We start from the raw sequence: 20,111 nt of genomic DNA, 5'->3' as shown, positions 1-20,111 counted from the left end.
AACATGCCTATATTTGGAAGATTACATTTGTATAGGAAGCTGAAAAAAGGATATAATTCTACATCAATTCAATTAAAGATTAGAGGTCGATTACATAAACCATAAAATGAAATAATTAAATATGCCTGAATAATTTGATGTTTACAAGAACACTGCTAACTGTGTTAATGATCTGACTGCTTGATAAATTGGCCACATGGAGTTATTACTAAATTGATTTGGAAAAAGTTCAAAACATTTCTAAGTTATTCCAAAATATATTTGCCGAAACTGTGTAAGTTCAAATATAATGAAGCTTGAATCGAAGGATCAGTCAATATTACATTTAATTCTGATATAATAGAGAGTGACTTTCTACATTGATACTTCGAACATTCCTCTCAAGTGTCCTGGATTTTGTGGGAAAGTTCCAATTTTGCCCTTTATTCTGCTCTCCTACATAGCTGCCCAATGGTCGCGTCTTCTCCAATTGGGAAGATTGTCTGCCTGTGATCAGTTGGTAGCAACAATTTCCATAGCATTTCCCTGTGACAGACTGAAGCAGTCCTGTGAGGTAGCCTTATGGGCCTTATCTAAGATTGCTTTCTTCGCTTATGCGGTGTTGCTGTAATGACTCAATGTCGAGGCGTTCAGCAACACCAAAGACTCTAGCAGGGGCCCTGTGTGGCCTCTCCCTGGGTCGTCAATGTCCGCCATATATAATAAGGAGTTGGATGTCTGATTAAAAAGAGGCGATCAACAATTGCCTCCTAAGCATAAACGATAGCGAGACATTCAGCGACACAGACAACCCACCCCAGGATGTACTGTGACCAGGGCCGGCCTACCATGGAGCAGAGTGGGGCAATTGCTCCAGGCGGCACTTTTTTTTAAGGCGGAAGAGAGAGAGGGGCGGCGAGTGGTTTTCGCTTACCAAGTTGTCAGTACCCACTCGGCGCCCCTCTCTCTCCTCTGCGAGCCCTCTAGCTTGGTCTCGGTGGCGGCTTGTAATGTTGAGCGCCGGAAGATGACGTCATTACTGACGCCCAGCATTACAAGCCGGCACCGAGACCGAGCAGGGAGATTCGCCGCAGGACTGCTACAAGGTAAGTACAAAGGGGGGGGGATAGGGTAGATAAGAGGGAGGGAGAGGAAGGGTAGCTAATGGCGGGGGCATTTTAAACTTCGCCCCAGGCGGCATTATGCCTTGGGCCGGCCCTGACTGTGACCTCAACGGAGAGAGATCACAAGCGCCAATGCGTTTTTAAGAGGGTCTTTAAGAGGGTCTCTCCAGATGCTCCTGAGAACTCTGGGCTCCCTCTGCAGGTATTATGCGCTGTGTAAATGTTTGGCGCTATATATATAAAGATAATAATAATAAGTGCATATGATGGCTGGAGTGTCCCTTTTAACCCACTATTATAGTTTACTATAAATGAACAAATTTAACACCACTACTGACATTTTCTATTACATCCTCCTATATATCCTCTAGTGTACATACAGTATGCGTCTCAACTAGCGAAGCAGAACAAGGTCGCAGTCCAAGGTTACATTCCATTAAACCCAGGAAAAGTATTCAATTACAAAACCGACTCACAGCTTGGCAACAGCTTATCCGAAGTTGAATAGCCCTTGATTGTTTTCCACTATATATATAGTATATATACAAACTTAATGTCAGTAAGGACAAATCATTTTTAAATATATTTGCCAAATTGTACCACTTTGGTAAGTGTTTTATTTTTTTTCGGGAACATAACATGCTGTTCTTTTTTGGGAATCCTCCGTATGTACAATAGCATCGGACTCGAGCATAAAGGTGACATTCAGCGACACCGTATATTGAAGTTATGTGCGGCACATTTTGCTCTTAAAACGAAACTTTCTCCAGATATTTGCTATTCATAAAATGTCATGTGGTGTGAAGTTAGAAAAACTATTTTTAAAACACTGAGCTGTCAATAATATGCCAAACATGCAGCTAAAGTATTTGTAAACCACAAGGTTTTTAAAAGTAAAGCACAATCAACGAGAAACCAGTCAGTCTAGCTATATGGGATATAAAGCTATGCGTCAACTAATGTTAAATGAACAGTTTTCTTTGTATGCATAGTAGAAGCATCAGCATAGGATTTGATGGCATCTAAAAACCATCTAGGAAAAATGTCTTTACCTAATGATTATTTCCCATGCAAACAAGTAACTTGTCCATAACAAAATGATCAACTGCCAAACTAAAATGGCTTTAGTGGGCAAGATTTATCTTGAACATTAGTTTACAAAAAAAAATAGTAATAAACATGACACCCGTGTCACCCTGGGACTTCTGTCTGTTCTCTCTCAATGTTCTGTACAGAGAAGAGCCTCAACCACATAGAAGACCAGAAGGAGTTGATGCTATTCAAAAATGTTAATCTGATGGTTTTACAACCTGTTTGAGATGCCTCTGGGTGCTTTGTCTGAGTGCCTGGAGATTTCTCATATAGTATTGCAGTCCTTTCAGGTGGGTTTATTTAGAGATCACTATTGAAATATCAAAAAACACCAGGTGACTTTCTTTTCCAACTCTACTTGACTTTGGTAAAATTATGTTGTTGCAGTTTCTTTCTAATGTGGAGACATGAACATGAGTATCAACTTGTAATTTATCATAGTTGAAGAAAATCCTCAGAAATATTTATAATATCTTTGTAGCTTGATTTCACATGGTGTGATTGACCAAACTTGGTATGATCTCCTCTAAGTGTAAGGTAACATTGCTTTATGGCTACATTCGAGGTACACTTTTGGCATTTGACTTGGTAATTATAGTGCTTTTTACACACTTTTCTTGGTGCAGACTAATGTCATAGATGACACCTGAGTTGCATACCTAGGGACTCACAGGGTATGTGAGAACCAGGTCACTTTCATCTTTCTTCAGGCACGGGAACAGTGTCTGGCCACACCCACTCCCCGCCCAATTCTCTTCCTGTTCCCAGCCCACTTAGGAATGTCTGGGTCTAGCCCCACCCCTTTGAAGCCATTCCAACAGTAGAAGGAGAGCTGCAGGAATTCTACTCTGAGAAGTTCCCTGGTCTGCACGGTTGATAATTGTTCAGAGATGGTTAATCATTTTCATTAGACCATGCAGATTCTTTTCACAGCTCAATAATTTGATGACATGCTAAAAAGCCACACAAAGAACATATCTGTTTGTGACCACTACTTTTCTAGTCATATAGTATTCATGTTGTGAGTCTAGAAAATAGTGTTGAATATAAATCATGTTTTAAAATTCTGAATTTATATAAATTGCTTTAGTTACACTCAGATACCCAGTTTTATTTACTTTTAGTCTATGGCAACCCAAATGTGATTCTTGATACTAAATATACATCAGCATGAAAGTTTGTTAGTTTTTCACTTACTATGTTGACACGTAGTAAAAGTTGATTAGTGACGTTCAACATGTTTCTCATTCCACAATAGCATTTTGTGTGCTTAAGAAGCATTAAAGACAAAAATATGCATTTCTTTCAAATTAATAGTGTGTACTTTTTTATTTTATTATTATTTTATTTTATGTGTAAGATACACACTGACCTTTTTTCATAGTGATTTGTGATCCCAATAAAGTTTAAGTGGCGAGTCAAATGTTATTTTTACGGAACAAATCATGGAAAATGAAGCAGAAAGTAGGTCAAGCCTTTTCAACCCATAGAAAAACAGAAATACACAGAAAACAACTCATCTAGTCTGCTCCAGGACCTCCATCCTTTTGATTGGCTTTGTATCATGTTCAGGGAAAATCTCTTATACGCATGCTTATATACTACCGATATTCCTTTTTTAAGTTGCTCAGATCCTTATTTTCCCGCACTCTCAAAACCACACAGCCAGGTCATTAAATGTAAGTTTTCCTACATTTCCCAAGATCCATCAGTGGAGTTCCCATCACAATTCTGAAATAAACACAAGTATGACTCTACTAAAATTGGTCCTGGTGCTACAGGTCTACTGGACAGTTTTTTTTTTATATAAAACATCAAAAAACAGGGCTGTAATCAAAATCAAAGATGTGAATCCTGAGATTACAGTTCCTCCAAAGAGTGCAAACATAATATATCAGTTGAAATGTAACATGTTACTTAACAGGGACGCAACCTTTACATATTATGCTGTCATATGCTGTTTATTGGACATTAAAAATTAAATATACCTCACAAAATGTTAGGTAAAAAGTGCTAAATATTTTGTGTAGAGGTATAAGAATCAGGTAAAATCTGGGTTGTGACGGTTCTCCATATGATAGGGTTCTCTTGTTCTCCACACACTTTATTTCTCTCTTGTACCAATTACAGAAGAGTACATCAGACTGCTCCTACCATCGAGGACAAAGCCATATTCCATACCAATGTTGGGTGTGGATGTTATTTTGTTTTTGTGTGTTTTTGTTTTTTTTAAGCACATTAAACCTCATAGTCTCAACTACACCAAGAAAACACCTGGGGGAAATGGGGAAGTGGTATTGCATATTGGGATAAGGTGGGGTATATGAAGGGGATGGGTGGAAAGCAGGGCAAGGTGCAAGGGTTATGATAAAAGTCCAAGGGCTGAGGTGCCCAGTAGAAGAAGGCCAGGGATTAGTCTTCCTTCTCAAGAATGTCAAAAGATGATCTTAAGCAAGCTTGAGATCAGCCTATCTCTGTTTTGATATCTGTCACCTCCTTCGATGCACCCTCAGACTTAAGACCAGATAGCAAAGCTATACACTACAAATCAATGAGAGATCCCACCTCTGCATTACTCGTTAAGGCTGCTAGGGAGAACACCTAAGATTCCTCAAATAAAAAAAACAAACTGAGAACAGACAAAGCTGAAAGGGGAACCGTTACATTTGAGATAAAACCATAACTAAATCGGGAACTGAAAACCCAAGTCTCACTTGTGTTATTACATTTGTTTATTTGCAAGATATTCGCGTTTCTGGCCTGATATAGCCCAAGCTAAGAAATAGGACATTTCATCCACATTTTAATCAATTTCCAACAATCTTTCAGTGGAATATATTTGATATTGTACAATCCGTCCATGTATGTTTTAAGACACGACATAGATTCTACCAGGTTTACACGAGTCTATAATCTTAGAGATGGAAGAAGAAGTAAAAGCAATATCAACGATTCCAGCTTTCACATACAGCATAAGTTAGAGAAGATCATATAGGTTAGTTTTGTACTACAATTTAAAGCGACACCCTGGTCACTATATTAAATGTCAATGTGTAAAGTGGTAAATTCTAGTGGAGCATACTATAACACTGAGTTTCTATTTAAATGCTCTTTCAAAACCACAAAAAGCTTCAGTTCTATAAAAATAGCATTTTGATTTTATCATTTGCACACCTAAAATTGTATCATAAAACTGTAACCTGTCTTAATGACAATGATGTTCTCATTTTCTACACAAGGAGAAAGGTGTGGATTTCTGTAAAGCAGACTGGGTTTGTGCTTGGTGTGCCTAGGGACAGAAGGATAGGCTATTCCTAAAGAGAATTATTGGGGCTAGAACGGAAATGCCTCACCAAATAATGCATATTAAAGCATGTTGTAAGTACTTTAATATAAGTTCTTTACCTGTAGAGAAAAAAGCTTCGGCACGCCACCAACTCCATGGTCCCCAATTGTCCCCATATTACATCATGTTGTTTATTGAAATAGTATTGTATTTGTGTGGTTGATGATTGCTTGGACCATGTAATGATTAATTGTAATTTCCATTTTCCTGCTGTTATTACAGCTTGCCCATATAATTTCCTTGCTCAAGGTCGCATAAAATTAATTTTGCAATTCCTGGAAAATTATTTTTAGCATTTGTGATTATCTTTTGTATTGGTTGTGTTAATGGTGTCATGTAGTCTAATGTAGGTACAGTATGTTGTGAATAAAGATTGTGAAACTATTTCTTTGTTGTCCTCGCACCATGTGTTGCAAAACTACACTTTAGGATAGGATGCACTATTTTGGCTCAAGCTTAAGTGATACTAACATAACAAATACATTAGCCATTCCCCAAAGGCTCCTTCAATCTGTGTAATCTCCAGCAGAGGATAATGTCATAGAGATATAGCAGACTATGCTGGAACCAAAACAATGGCTGAGTATTATCAGAATAAAGCTGAGTGTTGGTTGGGCTGATATTGACGATTGATGTAGCTGCCTAATGTGATTTATATGAAGCCAAATTCTATCCAGTAGGGTTCGTATACCAATTAAATGGCAGGTAAAGTCACTAGCACTGACAACAGAAACCCAGATAAGAGTAATATAATGGAGGCCCATGTATTGTAATTGGGTGAAAAAAAGCACCCATTTTCCAATACATTTGCATGCCATTCAGAGGATCCAGAGGCTGTAAAATGATGGATATTGCAGGCCAGCAGAAGGACATGAGGATGTGAACTTTTATCCGTCTTAACTACTGCTTCCTGTTTAACTACCTTTTATTAATTACATGGCTATCACACCTGAAGGTCCTACCTTCAGATTTCTTCTACAAAATGCAGGAAATGCTTCTCTTTCTCTGCGGATCCACCTGCATTATTCTGGCCTCCTGGGGCACTTCTACATTAGAATGCAGCCTCGGCATGCACCACAGGAACAACCTCTCCCCCAGTCCTTCAATCCGGAGACAGGTTGTCCCCGTGGCGCGTGCAGAGGCTCCGTTTTGATGCAGAAGTGCTCCAGGAGGCCAGAATAATGCAGCTGATCTCCAGGCGATGCAGATCACCAGAGAAGAAAGGAGAATGAAGACACGGAGAACATGAAGAATGAGAAGAAATGGAGAACAAGAAGCTGTGGAAAAGAAGACAAAGAAAGGAGAGCGATATTAACAGAGAGTGTGATAGAGAGTGTGAGAAAGTGTGTCAAAAGGTGAAGGAGTGCGGAAAATGAAATTCAAACTTCTTAGAATTTTAGAGCTTCTAAATTTGGAGGTTCAGCTTTGTTTTTTTTTTTTTTTTATTGTGGCTCCCTCCTTGTTTGCTGACATTTGCGAGAGGGAGAGAGATTTAAAGTTTTTCTCATTCTTTTTTTCTTGTTTTGTATATACTGTATATTATGCATTATGCAGTGTATAACAGAACTGGAAACCCCCATATTTTGTATTTCTTTAATTTTGGCTTCTTTCCCTCCACCAAATTTACGTTAAGAGAAGCACCTGGAGTTGTGGGACTGTCAGCTGGACAGAATTTAATCACATGCAGCAGTACAGTGCAGTCCGTAAAATGCTATGAATAAAGAGTGGTATTCCTGCAGTTTAAAGATAAGCTATATGTTCGAGAAAATCAAAAGCTTTCAAATTGATTCATTTTCTCCCCTTCACTTCCCTGAACAATTTCAGACGCTGCTATAAACATGAATGTGTGCATTATTAACTTAAAAGTAATATATTAAAAACCCTAATGTATTTTACAGTAACTGAATATTTTGTATTGCCTAAGAAAGGAGATTTCCAGTTTTGTGGCCAAAATAGATCTTAAATTAGAATACAAAATCTGCTCAAATGAATATGAATTTGTTTGTAGTGATCGTTCTATTACCGGTATATTTAAAAGGCGGTGATGTCATAACACATTAAAGTATGTAATTATATAGGAACTATGTGCAACTGAAAATATCTTATGTTAAAGCTACTGGCAGAGAAATAACCCCCAAAAAAATACACCTGTGTGTATTCACAACTTAGTATTCAGGGCAATCTCTTTAATGTATCTGTCAACCCTAAACCATACACCATAAAATGCATTACTGTAATACCTGGATAAAAGTTTCCTGTATTGCAGTTTTTGTTTTATCAGTGTTGCTTGAAAATTATAAAATGGCGCAGAGAAATGTATACACGATCAGGCGAGGCTATTCACTACGCTCATTTTTTCAAAATGGAGGCAATGGAGAACCACCTGGGCAAACCTTATTGCAATATACTATACCTCCTTACAGTCCTGGTTTTCATGGGACAGTCCAAACTTTTGACTAGTGTGGCAAGGTGGCTATGTGGCTAAAGCGGGCATGCAGCCGCACCTCCAGCTCTACCCAGGATTGGTCCTGGCCTCTTTTGGGACTAACCGTAACCCCTCTCTAGCTCCTGGCCCGCACAGCAACTCAGGTGTCCAGATTTGGTCCCCTGAAATGTTGGGGGGTATGATATACTAAGAGATATCTCTAGCATTTTACTTTTGCCTGCATACCTGCATATAACACATCAAATGATTTTCAGTTTGCTTTTAATCTGATTGTAAGCTCACATGATTAAGACCCCCTTCTCTTTCTATGTGAAAGGTGTGAAGTAAAAAAAAAGTTTGTACTGGAAGAAGTGTGTTTTTCATAATCTTTTATAAATGTTTGTTAGGTATCCCCATGCCCATACTATGTACAACTTTTAAACTATATTAAATAAAAACATAAAACACTCAATTTACTTTTACAGAATAATAACAATAATAATAATATTTTTTTTAAAAAAGCCTGGAAAATAGAGTATATCCACCTCTTTAGTGATTTGCAAATTGCCAGTAAAATTCCATCTTAAAAAAAATCACATTTTGTTTTGAAAAAGAGAAGGAATCTCTCAAATTTGAAGCCTTCTGGCTAAGTGTGCTGCTAGGTTTATGAGAGGAGGAGCGTGTGACTTGGTAAGACACAGAACAAGCTCAAAGGAAACAGCTGCTCATTTCATGCACAAGCACTTGGCATCCGAACAAGTAATGGGGATGTTTGTAGAATACCTCTGCAGCGAGAATTACAGTAAGTAACTCAGATATTTTTTTTTTTATCTTTGTTGTTCTTTAATTCAATTCCAGACTGTCACAGCACATACGTTTATGCATCTACCTGCATTTGTTAACATTAAGGTGTGTGTTAGTGTGTGTAGTTAGATGTTAAACTAGTAGGGCTACACATCAGTCAACAACAGTTACAACCAAAAGAAAAAGAATACTTTACTGTAACAATGCACTAACCACAAAGTATTTTTAGCATGACCCGTATTTATTTTTAGAAACCGCATGGCGTGCCAACTGCTTTCTAACTATCTCATTTTGTGAACTACTGTATAATAGGTGACATAATTAACAATCTTTTCTTCCACTTAATTTTAGTCGAAAAATATGAATTGTGGGTTTTTTTTAATCAAGGAAAGATGTGTAGCCACAAGTTATTTTTTACTATACCTCCAGGCAGTTTTCAACATTGTGTACATTCTTAACAAGTCATATGAGTTTTTGTTACTCATGCTGGCTGCCGGTGCTTGGGACAGTCTTATGATTTTTCCTACAAATATATTTAAATACCATTTATTGTCTATTTAATGGTCATCTTCATTATCAGCTGCTCCATTTTTTTTTTCTGTTTCAGAATATTAGGCATTAAGTCTCGATGAACAATTTGTTACATCTAAAACTATAAAATGCCTATTTATTGCACTCTGCGTATTTATGGTATTTGTCATATGATACTTGCTTGGGAATGCAATGCATCAATAACAGTATGACATAATATTATATTAAATGATATAATGCTACCCCTGCTTTATTACTTAAAGCAGTGGGAAGTATGTGCAGTATACCGATCAGCCATAACATTATCACCACTGGCAGGTGAAGTGAATAACACTGATAATCTGGTTATCATGGCACCTGTTAGTTGATGGGATATATTAGGGAGCTAGTGAACATTTTGTCCTCAAAGTTAGACATGTTAGAAGCAGGAAAAAAATGGATCAGAGGGACTTTAACAAGGGCTCAAATGTAATGGCTACACAACTTGGTCAGAGCATCTCCAAAACTGGAGCTCTTGTGGAGTTTTCCCGGTGTGCAGTGGTCAGTATCTATGAAAAGAGGTCCAAGGAAGGAAAAGTGTTGAACCGGTGACACGATCATGGGCAGCCAAGGCTCACTGATGCACGTGGGGGGCGAAGGCTGGCCCATGTGGTCAAATCCAACAGACAAGCTACTGAAGCTTGTTATGGTAAAAAGGTGTCAGCACAAACAATGCATTGCAGTGTGTTGCGTTTGGGGCCCTGTAGCCACGGACCAGTTAGGATGCCCATGCTGACGGCTGTCCCCTGCCGAAAGTGCCTACAATGGGCATGAGCATCAGAACTGGACCATGGAGCAATGGAGGAAGGTGGCCTAGTCTGATGAATCACATTTTCTTTTACATCGCATCGACGGCCGGGTGTGTGTGCGCTGCTTGCCTAGAGAACACATGGCACCAGGATGCATTCATGGAGGGCCCACCTTGCAACTTTAACTTTAAGGACTTAAAGAGCCTGCTGCTAACGTCTTGGTGCCAGATACCACAAAATACATTCAGAGGTCTAGTGGAGTCCAAGCTTTGATGGGTCAGGATTGTTTTGAAGGCAAAAGGGGGGCCTACGCAATATTAGGCAGGTGGTCATAAAGTTATGGCTAATCGATGTGTCTTACAATTCAGTTTCAGTGCTTGCTTCATAGCAACTTTACAGTTATTAGCATACCTGGTTGCCACACACTAGACTGGATCCCACACATTCACATACTTTAGCTGAGAACATTATTGGGCTGGAGGCTCCAGAAATCAGCTGCCATTGTGACACGATTTGATTTCCGTGTACGAGATTCCACCTACTCACTGCCCAGGTTCTGCCCACTGCCTGCTTTTTCAAGTATATGTGGCCTGGATCTGCCCATGTGCCTAGCTATCTCTATCACCTACTGTTGTCCCACTCACCCCCACCTTCCATCGTGAAAAGGAGACCTATGGGGGATCAGTCCTGGTAGGTCCCAGGTACGATCACACAGCTTATGTATTTTCGGTATTAATTCTGTGAGGTGAGCAGTGTCTCTGGGTATAAAAATTCAAGAAAAAGCTAGAATTATAATGCAGGCTGCTTTAGACCTTGAGGTGCTTTGTGCAAAACATGTGTTATGGTGGGATGATGTTGGCATACTTACCTAATTTGCTCTGTGAGTGGACAACTTCATTTGTTAATGGCTCTCCATACCAAAAGGCCTCCTAGTGCACGTCTATGATTTGGGGTTTTTAGTGGAGGGTCACTTACCAGTGACCTATGCCCGCGCCTTCTGATGGTACACACTACCCATCTCCGTGTATGTGTTTTCTCTTTTAAGGACCTTATGACATATAAGATTTCTTTTTATGAGTTAAACACTCAAAAAAGTAGTTGGAGTATGAATATAGCATAGCCTGGTTAAAACATTTTCCAAAACGATTAGAGCTTGGACACAAAGACCATACCTTTTGAATTTGGCCTACAAATGCCCTCTGAGTCTGCAGGACGATACTTCCTTTTTAGAGAATCTAGCTCTGCAACTATAAAATTCAGTCTGTTCTCCTTTATTGAGCATTGGTGGTCATACCTGGGATTGACCTGTAATAATTGAGTTTTACCCCAATTTCATAGCAACAGGATGAATGGAAAGATTCTCAAGAGTTACACAATGTGGAGTGGACTCCTTCATATTCGGTTCTAAGTTAAAGATGTTATATCAGCATCCCAATAACTGTTTTTATAACTTGTTTATAACAATGTAATTAACTCCTTAATTATAGGTGACAATTTAAAATACCTTTACCTCTTAACAATTAGGGGAATCATTATTATAACAGATTTGATGTTATCATTAGAAGGTAACTACAAAAGAACCTTTGTGATAGACTTTAAAAGAGTCTTCGAGTTGGCTCATTTATAAATCCCCCTGGTATGGAAGTAGTTACAAGCAAAAGTGTTCAGGTCACAAATTGCTTAATCTGAGGATTTAAATACGTTGAACAAATATGATTCCCTAATTAGCCCCGCAGGTTCGGTATGGAGGTTTATATACAAAACTGATGCAAAATGGCAACAACATTTCTAGATAAAAGGGCAGTATTGTGCAGAAAAGCAGCATTCCTAAATCTGCTCCAGCATGTTGAGTTTAAATTCAATTGTATTTTAAAGCACAGTTGGGTTCTGCCTCAATTTTGTATGCAATTAATGCTATATCAAACAAATTCAACTCTCTGTATTCATTATGCAACTTCACAGCTATTCATAGACTCGTTTCAGTACCAGGGGGTATGGAAAGGTATGGAAAATGTTGTTCTTCCCATCTAGTATTGAGAAAGTTAAAAAAGAAAGCACAAAGAATTGATATATATATATATATATAAATATATATGTATATATATATATATATATATATATATATATATATATATATATGACTAGCTGCATACCTAGGAACTTCCCAGCACCTGTCTTCTAGGAGATTGTCTTTAGGAGGAGTAGGGCTAGCCAGAGCCGGCCTTAGGCGTTGTGGCGCCCTGTGCGGGCTACTCCTCTGGCGCCCCCCCTCACTACCCCCCCTCTCTGCCCCTTCAAACTACCCCCTCTCTGCCCCTTCAAACTACCTCTCCCCTCTACCCCTTCAAACTACCCCTCCCCTCTGCCCCTTCAAACTACCCCCCCGCCCCTTCAAACTACACCCCCCTCTGCCCCTTCAAACTACACCCCCCCTCTGCCCCTTCAAACTACACCCCCTCTCCCCCCCCACACACTTACCTTGTTGCCGGAGTCCTGCGGTGAGAGCGGGAGGCATCCGTCTTCTCGTTCTGCCGCGGTGCCGGCATTTCATGTTGAGCACCGGAATAGTCACGGAGAGTCACGGAGAGTAAGGGGCGCCGAGCGGTTGCTGAGAACTTCACGAGCAACCGCTCGGCGCCCCTGACCGGGACTTAGATTAAAGCATCAGTTTTTTTAAAAAAACTTTATTTAACATGAATGATGTTAAATAAAGTTTAAAAAACAAACAAAACAAAAAAAACGATGCTTTAATCTAAGTCCCGGTCAGGCGTCCCCTGCAACCATTGCGCCCTGTGCGGTCGCACACCCCTAAGGCCGGCCCTGGGGCTAGCCAGTTGTGTGGTGGGTGGTAGCCATGCATGGGGCAAGCCAGCCTTGAGTTGGAGACAAAGTGAGTGGGAAATAGGTGTTGTTAAACACTACTCCTTAGTTTGGAGTAAGAGGAAAGTGACCCAGAGACCCAGGGAAGCAGGGCTTCACCTGGTGACTCCGGGTCAAACCAGAGAGTTCCCACGTATGGGACAGTATATTTGTAGCAGAATAGGTATGTGTGTTCTGCACATACACATCTTTAGGTGTCATAAGAGCATTCAGTAGGGTGTATGTACACAAATGTTTCCAGCATGTAGTAAGTGCATAATATACAATAACCGCCTGAGGTGTATATATATATATATATATATAGATAGATAGATAGATAGATAGATAGATAGATAGATAGATAGATATATCAAGGAATGTACTCAACTCCTTAATAAAAGTTCTTGCGAAACTGCATTTTGCATTATAAATGTTTTGAAGACACAGGAATGATCTTTAGGATTAATTTATATATTTTAAGATCACTTTCCAGGCTTTGCAACTGATTTTTCTTACAGTATAGCCCCCATATCTGGTGCATTTAGAGCTTTGTCATATATTTTGTCTTTATATATATAGAAACATAAGGGTCAGCGTAGCATAATTCCAAGATGAAAAAAATATTATTTGATACATAAATGCAAATAATATGAACCTTTTTATTAAATACACTGAATGCCCTATTTTAAAAAAAAAAAAAAAAATTGGGGTTCTCTTTGGCTATTTTGTAGAAGCTGGTGAACCTGTATACTTAGCATTAAACACTGTGCACCTGAAATAAGAAACAAACATGTAATTGGAAAAAGGGCTGGGATTAAAGTTACCTAAAAATAAATATAATCTGCATAATGCCACAAAAACAGGAAATAACTAACTTGGAAGTACTTTTAGCAAGAACAAAAACAGCCCAGTCACTTGCGTATCAACAAGAGAGCATAACACACGGAAAGACCTAGGCATTCAGCCAAATCTCTGCAAATGACATAGGACATGTATTTTATATGGAGATTTTATTGTAACTGGGAATTCAATATACAGTTAAAAAAGGGGGTTTCCTCTCAGGCGTTTTTGATGTGAGAAACAGACTAAAATAGAAGGGAGGATAACCTAATATCAATGAACCATCTTACCAGGGTATACAAAAACATTGATTCATTCTATAACCTAGTTAAGGTAATATACATTTAAATGCACATTTATTGTTTCCGGATAAAACAGCAAAAAATGGGTTTATAAATTGTATGTGTAAACACAATAATGATTTAAAAGCATTAAAGGGATATAGAAGAGGGCACCACGAAATAGTCCTGTCTGGGTTATCATTTGGTCAAGGACCAGCACTGATGTTATTGTTCGGATTGAGACATTATATATCGTTACCAGTACATTTGCTACTGTAACTGGTTAATTTATTGTTTACTATGTAGATTATCCAATAATCTACAGATTTCTGGTTGAACATTTAGGAAAGCATGGTAGACATGGTAGTGTAGTACCTATGTTGTGTTTATTGCAGATTAGACATTTTCTAACTATGGTGAAAGGGACCTTTCACCCATAATAATGCTGAGGTGTTTAAATTATCATACCGACCCCTTTCATAATTCTGCAGAATCCCACCATATTCTCCTGCCCTTGTGATGACCAAGAAACTCCAGCTCTGACTTGGTGATCATTATGTGTGTGTGTGTGAGAGATTCAAGCAACCAATCAGAGGCAAAAATCATAAGACCGCAGATGATTGTAGCATCTCCAGAAAGCAGCAGTGGGGAACCTATGGCACGCCAAGGCCTTTGTTGAGGCACAGTTTGCGGTCACAAGTTTTAGCTAGCAATATGGCTGGCTGAGACTCCAAGCCCTCTGTTTGGGCACATGGGCAGGTTGCCATCATGAGGTTTAGCTAACAATATGGCTCGCTGAATATTATTGTAAATGTAAGGTATTGTTTCTACTGTAGATCTAGTGTAGCCCCCAAAGCCCAACCTACAGTTACCAGCTAGTATTCCCATAATAATCAACTTGCAATGTTTCTACTCAACATTATGGGAGCTGCAGTCAAGAAAAGTTAGTGTTGTGTAATGTAGCTCTGTGATGCACAGCAAACATTCTGATGTATTACAAAAAGAGGGTAGTTAGAGGGTAGTAAAAAGGGACATACACGCTTGGAACCAAAATAGGACACTTGGTAGTTTTGCAGCAGTTGTGGCTAACATTTGGCAAGTTCTGACATTACATATCTCATGATGTTCAGCCACCCAAATGGATGGCTGAGGATCATGAGATGTGTATTCCGCAGCAGTACCAATCCACTTGGCTCCTTCCGGACGCCCGTGTTAGTGAGATGAAATAGGTAATCTCACCCAATTCATATGTCATTTACAGTTGTTGAATAAGACTCAGACTGTTTCTTATACTTCTAGGCCTGCTTGAAAGGGACAAATTATATGAATATGTTTGTGATATATTCTGTAGGGCGTCTAAACCCGTCCCTGTCCTTTATTTGGGGAAATGTGTTAAAAGCCTGTGAACACACAAGTTTGTTTCCCCCGGAAGAAATTAGGCATGGCTGGTAATAAACGTGCACTTGTGTGTTGTTATTCTTAGTATCTGCATATTTTCCCTATAAATAAGGTGCCAAATGCTCAACAAAATGTAATATAAATTGACCTTTTACTTTTTGTGCGCAAACTACCAAGGCAGAAAGCATCATAATGAGATGTTACTTAATGGCCACACGTTTCATAGTAAAGCATAGCTGGCACGTTGTCACTATAGAAAAACATGCACAATACAACTTCAACCTGGCATTAGTAGGTACCAAGTATACTGAGTATGCTTAGAATAAGCTGATTGGAACTTGGAACAAAATAAAATTCTACTCTTTAGTTTTCAAATCAGCTTATGGTAAGGTCACCAATGGCAGATATCCAGAGGTATGTGTGATGTCATGGATAAATTCTATCACGCTACAGAATCCTACCAATAGGAATAACAGGTTGTACTGCTTCTGCTAGCATCATAAAAGCAAATCATTTAGTATTCTAGACTCAATCCCAAACATTTCGTTAGAATGTATTGGTTGGTATACTCTCTGAGGAAGGAAAAGCACACAAATATGTTTGTATTTGGAACATATATAGTCCTACATTAGACAGGCAGTAAAGAAACTATTCCAACATTCACCATGGTAGTGTCACCGGTCATTGTTATGAAGAGCACCCGTACCTGAATTGGCCTGAAGTGGAAATACGGGAGGGTGCAGCGAGTGGTCAGCCCAGAGGTCATGTCAGGTTAGGTTAGAAAAAAAAAAGAGCCTTCTAACCCCCTCCCCTTTTAAGAAGATACAATATTTAGCAGCAGTGTGTCTATGGGGGCAATTTGTCTAGTTTAAGGAGTGAGCAGTCTATCCACTTACTGTCGATGTCGACTGGTTGTTTCTGGTTGGCAAGGATCCATATCTTACAAAAAAACATGTTTTAAGGTGGGTACTTTAGTATGGTTCTTGGCTATCTTGTGCGGCTGAGTAACAAGGGTTGTTTTAGTTAGAGAACCAATCCACTTGCTGTTGTAGAATGATGATTTGTGGGCAAAATAGAGTACCTCTTACAGTCTTGTGTCTCGTTATTTTGTTACTGATTTGTGGGGAAAGCTATATCCAGTACCTGGGACTAGGGGAGAGCTGGCATCCTCTGGCTAGAGCAGGTAAAGCTCACTTCCCCCACCCCCGTAAAATTAGCACTAGCGCACACACTTGCACTCATACTCACACTAACACCCACTCAAAGAGATACACACTCACCTTAAAACACTAACATGCACACACTTTAACTTACACGTACACACTCTTACAGTCACGGCCACTCTAACACACTTATCACACAACAAAATCACAGGCTTATACACTAACACACACTCAAAATGACACTTACACATCCTCACTCTATCACATCTCACTCTATCATCACATAATTACACGTCTCACACACCTCCCGTACCTCTCCTGCCTCCCCCACACGCACATGTCTCACACATCTCAAAGCCTTACCTTGTCTGGAGCCTTTCTTTTATAGCTGTGATGTAGACATTGGGGTATGTTGCCATAAATTCATAAATGTTGTAATAGATTCACAAACACAAAATTATCCATTCTGAAAGTTTTCGTTATATTTATTCTTTTTTTTTTTAATCATGATGATCAAGGTGGCAAGAGATTTACAAGGAGAGCTTGGCTGGCCCTCTATAAGACGTTCTTGATAGAGAAACCTGCCAAAGAGTAGTAAAGTGAGGGTCTGAAATAGCAACTGTCTTGCAAACTCTTCTGACAACTCTCCCTTAAGTCTGTAAGTTGTGCTATTCATTCCGCTCAACAAATCATAAAATCTCTAAATAGGCATTTCGTCAATCAATTTGAATTGTAAGTGACAATAATATAATCTGCTTTAACATAATCAAGTATCATAGGGCAGATGAGAGTGCTACATTGAATATGGCTGTTGTAGGGTAGTTTCAGATGGGCATTCCATCCGATGAACTCTAATTTTAGTTTAACAATGAACAAGGCTGTTATTCATCTGATCACTGAGCCCAGTATACGCTGTGGTTAAAGGAACACTCCAGCCATCATATGTACATTATTGCATATAATAGATGTGCAGTTCCTTGTGGTGGCATCGCCCTTTCTAATGCATGGGGTGAATCTATAGATTCCTCTATATGCATTTGCCCCTTTTTTTTTTTTTTTTTACTTTCCTCAGCTATTTTCCATGGAGGAGCTGTATTCGGCCGAGCACATATTGTGGCATGTGATCCATTTACTTCCAGTCAACTCCTGCTCTAGCTCATTGACCATAATCGTCGCACCACATCAGAGGAGGGTAGGGTCTTCAGGTCACTTCAAGGTAGTATACAGGGTGACTTGAAAGACATGGCACATTTTTTGAAAAAAAATCTGTGCATGATGGAGCGGAATAGAATATTGAATTGGTGTTAAATTTCTAGAATGTTTTTTATTTATTATATGTTTTACTTTTTGATTGAGTGCAATGGCTTTAGAACATAGTTAAAAACACAGGACATCAGAGAAGATCCTGTGGCATGCAAAATGCATCGGTATCCACTTTGAAATGGTCAGCATGGGAATCTACTCTAAGATTCTCATCAAATAACCCTTTGCAGATGTGCCAGTTTTAAAACAACCCTTTCCAGTTTCTATTACAATAAACTATGGAAACTACGAAGAAAGATTTTACAGGAAGGAGTAGGTAGTACCTTGAAGGGCCTTCGATTTGAGACATAACACATTCACAAATATGGAATAAGATTTGAAGTCCTTTAAGGCAACAGTTCTTAAAATGAATTGGAAAGTGGTGAGAGGTTTTGGTAATGACTGCAATCACGTAGGTGATAAAAGAAGACCATATGGAGTGCATTGGTTTTTAACCACATTTACCCATCTGTACGTAATTTCACTGATTCAAATGTGCTCTGCTACCTTCCCCTGAATTTAACACTTTTAACTAAACACACCAACAGAAACATTAAAAAGTACATTTTGCCTCATAGAAAAGTGTTGTGCTTTTTTTAAAAATGTATTTACCAAGATGAAACCTTCAGAGGAAAGAACAAAGCGACAGGTCTGCTAAAATGTGTTTGTTTAACATCATAGAGAGTAATTTTCAAACGGCCAAGCTGTAATGCCAGGGGCCGTTACATGACACGTGTAAGAACTACCCCGTATGTGTGCACCACTTATAAAGCAGGTGTGATGATTCAAAAAAGATATTGTGTAAGTAACTAGATCTTTTACTTTTACATTAAAGTAATTTGTGAGTAAGAAAGGGACCGTTCCACTATCATATGCTTTAAAGTGGATATGGTGGCTGGAGTGTCCCTTTAATTTAATAAGACAGGTTATATTAAAACTGCTCTTACAATATCTTATGTATAGGTGAAAAGGTGTGATGGCTATTAGCTTCTCCTTTAACAGGCAGGTTATTTTACTTGCACATACAGCTTGTTTTGTTGTAGTTTAACAGAAAAAACCTCTTGCACACTTTTACTTTCTGCAATTGAGTGACCTCAAAGAAAATTAATATAAAAAATTATGGAAGTATTCATGATACTAGGAGTTTTCTGCCAACAATCACTTTTTTTTTAGCAGGACCATAGTGACCTTTAGCTCACTTTGATAAAGTACGGTACAGAAGAATATGTTCCTGCAAAACTATAAAGCATCAAATACTAGTACTATCAAGTTATTTCCCATAAAATAATATGGTATGAAAAAGGTGTGGAACATACCCAAATCCTCACCCATTGAGTCCAGTGTGATACAGTAGGTAATATAGAAAGGCAATTTAAACATGCACGGGATAGGCCTATGGCTATCGTGAATTGAAGGCATGACCAAGGACTGATTAAGGTTTGAGTTCTTAAAACATTTAAAGACGGGTAGACTTAATGGTTCCAATTCTATATTCCTATGGGAAAAAACAAGTTACCTCATGTTGCAAAAAGACCTGCTTTGTATACAACCATGATTTCAGAACAGTTGACTTCTCACTTTAAAAAGCATATACATTGTTTTTCTTGGAAAAAAAATCTAGAACACTATGTTCTGTACATTTTATTTCAACGCAAGCACCATTCCTTCGCAAAAACAAATTTGTATAATTCTTTTTTTAAGAAAAAAATACCCAAACCAAGGGATGATTGAATTATATCAGAGTTCTGTCATAACAAAGTGAATTCTTCTTCTTCTCTGCGTGTGCTCTAAATAATTATATCTTTCAGTAATCACCATGTGTTCCCTTACTAAGAAACTATTATTAATTAATATCAAAAGAACTAGAAAACAATTTATCTTGTGGTGACACATTAGCGTGGCTGGAAATTGCTTTTCAACCAATAATAAAGGAAAAATGTACTTTGAACACTTTAAGCCCCTGTAGATTCTAGGAAATATTAAGTGTTTCTTGAGCCGTAGTTCTTTCAAATGCATTTAAATGATTTATTTAATTATAAAGTCTCTTAGTATCAGTACATCTTGTGATAACATCCGAGCGGAATATGTTAACAGCAGATTAAAATAACACTTGGAGCTTTCTAAATATATAAACATTGTTTTTCACAGATCTTACGTGATTAATTTTATCTTTTATTTT

General features: G+C 38.5%; 1 protein-coding gene across 1 annotated transcript in view; it reads left to right on the top strand.

The window, feature by feature from the left end:
* Window positions 1–8,670: 8,670 nt before the first annotated feature.
* Window positions 8,671–20,111, top strand: part of RASGRP3 (RAS guanyl releasing protein 3) — a 34,259-nt gene continuing 22,818 nt past the window's right edge. Inside the window, exon 1 of the mRNA XM_053460685.1 lies at window positions 8,671–8,768. The gene's annotated coding sequence lies outside the window, so the exon portion shown is untranslated. The remainder of the gene's footprint in view (window positions 8,769–20,111) is intronic.

The sequence above is a fragment of the Spea bombifrons genome, chromosome 3, assembly GCF_027358695.1.
Source record: "Spea bombifrons isolate aSpeBom1 chromosome 3, aSpeBom1.2.pri, whole genome shotgun sequence".
Taxonomy (NCBI): domain Eukaryota; kingdom Metazoa; phylum Chordata; class Amphibia; order Anura; family Pelobatidae; genus Spea; species Spea bombifrons.
The sequence above is the reverse complement of the archived record's forward strand: the minus strand, read 5'-3'. Positions and strand labels throughout refer to the sequence as shown.